This window comes from Nerophis lumbriciformis, linkage group LG20, assembly GCF_033978685.3.
Source record: "Nerophis lumbriciformis linkage group LG20, RoL_Nlum_v2.1, whole genome shotgun sequence".
Lineage (NCBI taxonomy): Eukaryota > Metazoa > Chordata > Actinopteri > Syngnathiformes > Syngnathidae > Nerophis > Nerophis lumbriciformis.
In genome coordinates this window covers 32,652,501-32,660,000 of record NC_084567.2, presented here as the reverse complement: position 1 = coordinate 32,660,000, position 7,500 = coordinate 32,652,501, and the positions used below count along the sequence as shown (strand labels likewise).

At 30.2% G+C, this 7,500-nt stretch overlaps 1 protein-coding gene across 2 annotated transcripts in view; it reads left to right on the top strand.

The window, feature by feature from the left end:
• Nucleotides 1-7,500, top strand: part of tcf4 (transcription factor 4) — a 563,422-nt gene that overhangs the window by 272,457 nt on the left and 283,465 nt on the right. The window lies entirely within an intron of this gene.

The window sequence follows — 7,500 nt, the reverse complement described above, 5'->3', positions numbered from 1 at the left end:
TACCAGTCTGGCCCACTTGGGAGTGGATTTTTATTTAAAAAAATGTATTTATATAAAAAAATGGTCTTTTATACGGTCCCAAAATGGGTTTTGACGCAAAAGTGGCAAACGTGTAGGAATACTCTTAACCGCAACATGTAAGTGTAACAAAAAAACAACAATATTATGATGTGTACATGTTCAGAATGTGCTTGTTCTATATTTAAACAAAGAAAACAATCTGAAGTTGTCTTTACTTCTAAGTTATCGTGCCATGATTTTTACCAGTCCGGCACCACTCGGGAGTGTATTTTTCTCCATGTGGCCCCCCCATCTAAAATGAGTTTGACACCCCTGGTCTATATGGAAATATACTGTATATATGTATATAGTATGTTGTCTTATACAGTAAGTGAGGGACTCTAACGCTAAATGGATGCGACCCAGAGATAATGATTTTTACTTCCCATATAATTACATTTATTTTATTTATATAAAAAACTGGTATTTTAAACGGCCCCGGAATGGGTTTTGATGCAAAAGTGGTAAACGTGTAGGAATAGGCTTTACCGCAACATGTAAGTGTAACAAAAAAACAACAATATTATGATTTGTACATTTTCAGAATGTGTTTGTTCTATTTTTAAACAAAGAAAACAATCTGAAGTTGTCTTTATCTTTAAGTTATCGTGCCGTGATTTTACCAGTCTGGCCCCACTTGGGAGTGGATTTTTCTTACATTTATTTTATTTATATAAAAAACTGGTCTTTTACACGGCCCCAGGAATGGGTTTTGACGCAAAAGTGGCAAACATGTGTAAGAATACTCTTAACCGCAACATACAAGTGTAAAAAAAAATAAAAAAAATAAAAAAAAATGATTTGTACATTTTCAGAATGTGCTTGTTCTATTTTTAAAAAAAAGAAAACAATCTGAAGTTGTCTTTATGTTTAAGTTATCGTGCCGTGATTTTACCAGTCTGGCCCACTTGGGAGTGGATTTTTCTTACATTTATTTTATTTATATAAAAAACTGGTCTTTTGTATGGTCCCGAAATGGGTTTTGACGCAAAAGTGGCAAACAAGCGTAGGAATACGCTTAACTGCAACATATAAGTGTAAAAAAAATAAAAATAAAAAATGATTTGTACATTTTCAGAATGTGCTTGTTCTATATTTAAAAAAAGAAAACAATCTGAAGTTGTCTTTATCTTTAAGTTATCGTGCCGTGATTTTACCAGTCTGGCCCACTTGGGAGTGGATTTTTCTTACATGTATTTTATTTATATAAAAAATTGGTCTTTTATACGGTCCCAAAAGTGGTTTTGACGCAAAAGTGGCAAACATGTGTAGGAATACTCTTAACTGCAACATGTAAGTGTAACAAAAAAACAACAACATTATGATTTATACATTTTTAGAATGTGCTTGTTCTATTTTTAAACAAAGAAAACAATCTGAAGTTGTCTTTATTTTTAAGTTATCGTGGCGTGATTTTACCTGTCTGGCCCACTTGGGAGTGGATTTTTCTTACATTTATTTTATTTATATAAAAAACTGGTCTTTTAAACAGCCCCGAAATGGGTTTTGACGCAAAAGTGGCAAACATGTGTAGGAATACTCTTAACCGCAACATAAAAGTGTAAAAAAAACAAAAAACATTATGATTTGTACATTTTCAGAATGTGTTTGTTCTATTTTTAAACAAAGAAAACAATCTGAAGTTGTCTTTATCTTTAAGTTATGGTGCCGTGATTTTACCAGTCATCTTTAAGTTATGGTGCCGTGATTTTACCAGTCTGGCCCACTTGGGAGTGGATTTTTATTACATTTATTTTATTTATATAAAAAAAACTGGTCTTTTATACGGCCCCTGAAATGGGTTTTGACGCAAAAGTGGGAAACGTGTGTCGGGATACCACTCACAATTGCAGTTTAACCTCGAAAGATGAACAGTCAAAGTGTGTAGTCGGCACAAGTACACAATCTAAAAGTCAGGGACAAAGACAAATCATAAAAGTTGGAACAGCAGGATCACAAAGAATTAATGGCACTACACAAGAGGGCTACAACAATCTAAGAAGAATGGCTAACAAGACACAAAGCACAGCAATTAACACACATTTATCTCTCTCTCTCTCTCTTTCTCTCTCTCTCTCTCTCTCTCTCTCACACACACGTACACACACACAAAAAAACATCAAAAGTTCAGACAGGAAAATCCAACAGACAAACAAGCAAAAAATATCAAGTACTTTAAATGTTTTACTGTTCTCCATTTTATTCCATTATCAATAATTTTATTCATGCAGATTTCCGCAGCAAAAAGTGATGACATCATTATGATGTCACACGTTTCTTACACACTTCCTGTACGTCAGAACAGTCGTGGCGACTGCAGCTTCACTCTATAGTTATTTGTTTTTTTAAAGCATGTTCTACATATTTGTGGCCTAAATTAAGCATTTTCAAGCATAAAAATAGCTAAATGAACTAAAAAATATTAATTATAGCGTTGTATTGGCCAGTAGATGAGAGCAATTTAATCACAATGTGCTGTTTGGTATCATAGACAGCATCCAGTCCAGCTTTTATCAATCAATCAAACTTTATTTACGTAGCGCTTTTTAGACATAAAAGAAATGTAACGCAAAGTGCTCACATGTGCAACTATATGGACAAATGATTGCAAGGCTGAGTACAGAGGAGACATGTGAGTAAACACTATCACAGGAGCCATCTGCACCAGGAGGTCATCAGACCATGGCCACCAGGACGCTTACTCAAAAGCACGGCCGATAACCCCTGAGGCCGATGGCTCATCTGAGGAATGTTGGAAAATAAAAATGATAAAACTTGTAAAATAGTAAGAACCATGAGTAGAGATAAAGAATAAAATACAAGTAAGACATATGAAGATTAATAGAAACAAATTTAAAAATAAATAAAAAATAATATATATAGATATGAATATACAGTAAATAAATTATAAATAAATATGACTAAATAAAATCTAATAGGATACAAAGTAAAATACAAATGACTTTAATAAAATAATTAATATCAGGTAAAAGCCAAATCAAAAAGGTGGGTCTTACGGATAAAATACAAGTAAGACATATGAAAATTAATATAATTTATTTTTGAATAAACAGTAAATAAATAATAATTAAATAGAACTAAATAAAATCTAATAGGATAAAGAGTAAAATACAAATTACTTCAATAAAATAATTAATATCTGGTAAAAGCCAAATCAAAAAGGTGGGTCTTATGAATAAAATACAAGTAAGACATATGAATATTAATATTAAAAAAAAGAAAAAAGGTATATACAGTAAGTAAATAAATAGAACTAAATACAATCTAATAGGATAAAAAGTAAAATACAAATGACTTCAATAAAATAATTAATACCTGGTAAAAGACAAATCAAAAAGGTGGGTCTTATGGATAAAATACAAGTAAGACATATGAAAATTAATAGAAAAAAAAAAGTAATATACAGTGAATAAATAATAAATAAATATAACTAAATAAAATACACTAGTATAAAGATTAAGATACAAATTACTTCAATAAAATAATTAATATCAGGTAAAAGCCAAATCAAAAAGGTGGGTCTTATGAATAAAATACAAATAAGACATATGAAGATTAATAAAAATATAGATATATATAAAAATGAACATACAGTTGATAAATAATAAATAAATAGAACTAAATATAATCTAATAGGATAAAAAGTAAAATACAAATGACTTCAATAAAATAATTAATATCAGGTAAAAGCCAAATCAAAAAGGTGGGTCTTGTGAATAAAATACAAGTAAGACATATGAAGATTAATATAAAAATAAAAATGAATGTACAGTAAATAAATAATAAATCAATAGAACTAAATAAAATCTAATAGGATACAAAGTAAAATACAAATGACTTCAATAAAATAATTCATATCAGGTAAAAGCCAAATCAAAAAGGTGGGTCTTATGAATAAAATACAAAACATATGTAGATTAATAGAAAAAAACCCTCAAAAAAACAATATACAGTAAATAAATAATAAATAAATAGAACTAAATACAATATAATAGGATAAAAAGTAAAATAAAAATGACTTCAATAAAATAATTAATATCTGGTAAAAGCCAAATCAAAAAGGTGGGACTTATGAATAAAATACGAGTAAGACATGTGAAGATTAATAGAAAAAAAAAGGAATATACAGTAAATAAATAATTAGAACTAAATAATATCTAATAGGATAAAAAGTAAACTAAAAATGACTTCAATAAAATAATTCATATCAGGTAAAAGCCAAATCAAAAAGGTGAGACTTATGAATAAAATACAAGTAAGACATATGAAGATTAATAGAAAAAAATACAAAAAATACAAAAATAAATTAAGAAATATACAGTAAATAAATAATTGGAACTAAATAATATCTATTAGGATCAAAAGTAAAATACAAATTACTTCAATAAAAAAATTAATATCTGGTAACAGTCAAATCAAAAAGGTGGGACTTCTGAGTGTAAAGGTGACTTAGTGGGTGTTATGTAATATCTACAGCACTCTCATAGTGTTAAACACTGTATTTTATGCTCTAGTTATGAAAATATTCCATTATTGATCAATAATGTTTTTTCTTTTTATACATGTATATATATATATATATATATATATATATATATATATATATATATATATATATATATATATATATATATATATATATATATATATATATATATATATATATATATATAAACTGGGGTTTACAATACTTCTTTAATCTCAAATAGTGGGTTCTACTGTCTACACGCCTCCAGCTAGGTGGCAGACTGACAGTGGTTCTCACACTACTCAACAGAAGAAGTACAGGTCTGACAGAGGACAGGAATGAAAAGAAAAGTGGAGAATCGTCAGTGGCCAGAAAAAAAAAAGGAAAAAAAAAAGACGATAACAGGAATAACAAAAAACAGACGCTTAGGTCAAAAATAAAATGTGTGTTTTATGCCTAAAGAGAAACTAAAAACTTAAAAACATTTTGAATGAGTGGTTTGTACACAGCAGTTTTGTCATTTCAAACAGTGTGTGTGCGTGTGCGTGTGCGTGTGTGTGTGTGTGTGTGTGTGTGTGTGTGTGTGTGTGTGTGTGTGTGTGTGTGTGTGTGTGTGTGTGTGTGTGTGTGTGTGTGTCGGCCGGGCTGCTGCATATAGTAGGAGGAGGGACAGTTCAGCTAGTTGTTATTTTGACTTTCTTATTAAACGATCCATCCCTTGTTATGTGTATTTGATATACAGCAGGGGACCCCAAACTATCGTATCGTGTTCATTCTTATTTTTTGGTATTTTTTTAATTTTTTTAATATATTCTGTCCGTTTGCTCGGGCAAATGATATTGTTGATGTGGATGCCCACGTCTGAGAAGAGAGGTGTGGGATACTTCTTTTGTTGCCTTGTGTGTAGTTGACTTTGTGGATATATTTAGTGTTTGGCACAGCCGGACCAGAGCAGGAGGGAATAGGAAAAGAGAACAGGGGAAGAAATTGTAGGGACGAGAGGGGGCACAGAACAACAATAACTATATATATATATACATATATATATATATATATATATATATATATATATATATATATATATATATATATATATATATATATATATATATATATATATATATATATATATATATATATATATATATATACATACATACTAGTGAAGTTGGGACATTGTGTAAATCGAAAATAAAAACAGAATACAATGATTTGTAAATCCTTTTCAACCTATATTCAATATAATTGTTTTGCAAATGATCATAACTTAGAATTTAATGGCAGCAACACATTGCAAACAAGTTGGGAAAGGGCCTTTTTACCACTGTGTTACATGGCCTTTCCTTTTAACAACACTCAGTAAACGTTTGGGAACTGAGGAGACCCATTTTTGATGATATTACGGACCGTAGATGGGGAAATCCCTAAATTTCTTGCAATAGGTCGTTGAGAAATGTTGTTCTTAAACTGTTGGACAATTTGATCACGCATTTGTTCACTGAGTGGTGACCCTCGCCCCATCCTTGTTTGTGAATGACTGAGCATTTCATGGAAGCTGCTTCTATACCTAATCATGGCACCCACCTGTTCCCAATTAGCCTGCTCACCTGTGGGATGTTCCAAATAAGTGTTTGATGAACATTCCTCAACTTTCTCAGTCTTTTTTGCCACTTGTGCCAGATTTTTTGAAACATGTTGCAGGCATCAAATTCCAAATGAGCTAATATTTGCCAAAAACAACAACTTTTCTCAGTTCGAACTTTAAGTATCTTGTCTTTGCAGTCTATTCAATTGAATATAGGTTCTCAACTGTCTATGCGACATCAAGGCTTGATTAGCCCAGAATTTTTTAATAACGAATGAGGGAAAAACTGAAATTTTAGTTTTTGGTCCGGCCCTCACTGACCTGGGACCATTGCACAATTGTGTGCGTCCCAAAGTCACCAGCCTTTGCGTCACTATAGACAGTGATTTTAAACTTGACAAACGAGTCAATGGCGTTTTAATTTTTTTTATTTTTTTTATCGTCTTCGTCTTTTAGCAAAGGTAAAACCGTTTTTATCTTTTAACCTTTTTGATTAGTGTTTGGTGTCTTGTAAATGTCCAGTATTTTTATGTATTTTACAATGTACTGCTTTTATATTTCCTGTATTTTATATTATTACTTTGAACGGTTTTAAATTTAAAAAATGTTATCCTGTAAAACGTCTCTGAGTACTCTGAAAAGCGCTATACCAAATAAAATGTATTATTATTATTATTTTTTAACAAGTCGTGCATGCTTTTGTTTATTTCAAGTTTGTATTCAGTCATTGGTGGAGCTAAGGATAACATTTGAATATGGTTTTTAATATTGTTGTGCAGCACTTTGGGAACATTTGTGTTGTTGTTTTTTAGTTGTTTTTTATTTATCTCCTTCATTGATGTGCATCTTTGATGGGTAGACAATTATACCTCAATTATTCAATTATACATTTACACACCAATGCCTGAGAAGGAGCAGGATGAAGAAACATCTTATATTTTCCTGCCCCCTCCAACATAATACGTAGTCTTACTTAATGGATATCATATAAACCAACAATTACATCCAAATATAATGAAAACAAACAAAAAAACACACACAAAAACACAACATTTGTGTTGTTTAAATGTGCTATACAAAAAAAGTGGATTAGATTGGATTGGATTGGATTGAAAAGGATTTGCAAAGCGTTATATTCTGTTTTTATTTACGATTTACGCAACGTGCCAACTTCACTGGTTTTGGATATATATATATATATATATATATATATATATATATATATATATATATATGTATATGTGTGTATATATATATGTGTGCATATATATATATATATGTGTGTGTGTGTATATATATATGTATGTATATATATATATGTGTGTATATATATATATGTATATGTATATATATATGTGTGTGTGTG